The 2568-nt window shown below is 32.6% G+C and overlaps 1 pseudogene; it reads left to right on the forward strand.

Annotated features, from left to right (window-relative positions):
• Window positions 1–679: 679 nt before the first annotated feature.
• LOC111547472 lies at window positions 680–777 on the forward strand (annotated as a pseudogene).
• Window positions 778–2568: the final 1791 nt, after the last annotated feature.

Below are 2568 nucleotides of genomic sequence, written 5' to 3' on the forward strand. Positions count from 1 at the left end.
AAGTTCTGATCCTTAGAAAACAGAAAATAGATGAGTAAATAAATTTGGTTTTTAACAAGGTTTATCTAGATGTTATTTGTTTTCAACAGATAATTTGAAAACATAGAATTTTCATTAGAAATGGATTTTTGCTTGTATAAATGTTCCCAATACCAATCTTCTGAGCTTTCTTGTCAATTCAGTAAGATGAAGGAAGGCTAAGCAGAGATATTGAAACATAAATACTGAAAAGGAAGAGACAACAATATTTGTAGAAAATGCTGCTGAAGAATTGACTCATGAAATATTTCAGGGGTGCAATTGGCAATATGACAAAAAATACTTAAAATATGCAATCTCTTTGACGCAATAATTCTAGTTCAAGAAATTTACTTGAAGTAAATAACTAGAGATGTGAGAAGATGTGTGTGTGAAGAATATTTACAATAACTTATTTCTCTAGCTAAAGAAAATAGAGCGCTCACTTTAGCAGCACATACACAGATAATCTTCGATTTATGGTGGTTTATCTTGTGGTTTTTCAACTTTACAATAGTGTAAAAGTGATAAATATTTGGTAGAAACCATACTTATTTCACCATCGCTAAATAAAGTAGCCAGCCATTGCTTTCAGTGAGCTGCATATTTCAACATAGTACTTTCTACTTACAATGGGTTTCTTGGCAAGTAACTCCATTGTAAGCCAAGGAGCATTTGTACTAAAATTGGAATGATAGCATATTAACATGGTCCCTGCACAAAGACGACATGAAAATTTGTGAAGCTTTCCATATTTTTCAACCCAAAGAGTTCATCAAGACAAATAATCATCAAATTATCACAAATAAAAGACAATTTTGAGAGCAGCAAGAGATAAGAAATGCATTGCGTACAATAGCATTTTAATACCACTATCAGTTGACTTCTCATTAGAGACCTTGCAAGGCAGGGAAGAGTGGGATGAAATATTCAAAACACTGAATAAACAAACCTGTCAACCAAGGATATCTGGCAAAGCATTCTTTTGGAAATGAGGGAGACAATGGTAGCATCTTACAAAATAAGATGTTTACAAGATGTGCACAATAGCAAAACCATGATATTGACATTTATAAAGATACAGAAAATTTCCATCACCAAAGAGATCCCCTGTATTGTCCACCTTTCCATCTACTCCTCTCCTCTCTTCCATTCCCTACCCCTGGCCACTACTAACCTGTTATTTATGTTTATAATTATGTCATTTTAAGAGCGTTATATAAGAAGAATCATATAATGTGCAATCTTTGGGGAGTGGTTTTTTTCACTCAGCATAACTCCCTGAAGATTCATACAGTTTGCTGCAAGTATCACTAGTTCATTTCTTGTATTGCTGAGGTATTCCATGTTACGGATGTATCAGTTTGTTTAACCATCTGCCCATTGAAGGATGGCTGAATTTTTTCCCGGTTTTTTGGTTCTGGTGAATAAAGTTGCTATAAACATTTAAAAAAGAAAAAATAAATGAGAAAAAATAAAAACATTCTCAGGTAAACAAAAGTTAAGGGAGTTTAACAGCATTAGGCCTGCCTTACAGGAATTGCTAAAGGGAGTTCTTTAAACTGAAACAAAAAGCTTCTAATAAATAACATAAAAGTTATCCATGCACAAACCCAATGGTCCAAGTAATACAGAGCAATAATCAGAGTGCTCTAGGACTATAATATTGTTATATAAAGTAATTTTATTCTTAGTACAGGGGTAAAGGACAAAAAAATTAATAACTACTGTTGAAATAAGTTGTTGAGGAATACATACTATAAAATGATGTAAATTCAGACATTAAAAATGAAAATTGTGGGGGGAAGTAAAAGTATAGATTTGTTGTATGCAAAATTTGCTCACTCTTACTAAGTAGAAGATATTCTATGTAAGCCTCATGGTAAACAAAAGCAAAAAAAGTTTATTGGAGACACACAGAAAAATTAAAAAGATTCAAAACTACAACTATAGAAATTTATCAAACCACAAAGGAAGACAGCAAGACAGGAAGAAACAAAGTATCTACAAAAACCCAGAAAACAATTAACAAAATGGTGAACAGTAATTCCTTACTATTAGCAGTAGTGAGTCCTTACCTATCAATAAGTATGTTGAATATAAATAGATTAAATTCTCCAATAAAAGGACATACAGTAAATGAATTTATAAAAAACAAGACCCAACTACATACTGCCTACAAGAGCCTTACCTCGCTTTTTAGGATACACAGACTGAAAATGAAGAACTAAAAAAAGATATTCTATGCAAATAAAAACCAAAATAACGCAGGGACAGTAATACTTAGCAAAAAATTAAAGAGGAAAAACTACTTCCAAACTTTTATTATCTATCTATTTATTTATTTATTTATTTATTTATTTATTTATTTATTTATTTATTTTAAGACGGAGTTTTTCGCTCTTGTTGCCTAGGCTGGAATGCAATGGCACAATCCCGGCTCACTGCAACCTCTGCCTCCCAGTTCAAGAAATTCTCCTGCCTCAGCCTCCTGAGTAGCTGGGATTACAGGCCTGCACCACCATGCCTGGCTAATTTTGTATTTTCAGT

The sequence above is a fragment of the Piliocolobus tephrosceles genome, chromosome 5, assembly GCF_002776525.5.
Source record: "Piliocolobus tephrosceles isolate RC106 chromosome 5, ASM277652v3, whole genome shotgun sequence".
Lineage (NCBI taxonomy): Eukaryota > Metazoa > Chordata > Mammalia > Primates > Cercopithecidae > Piliocolobus > Piliocolobus tephrosceles.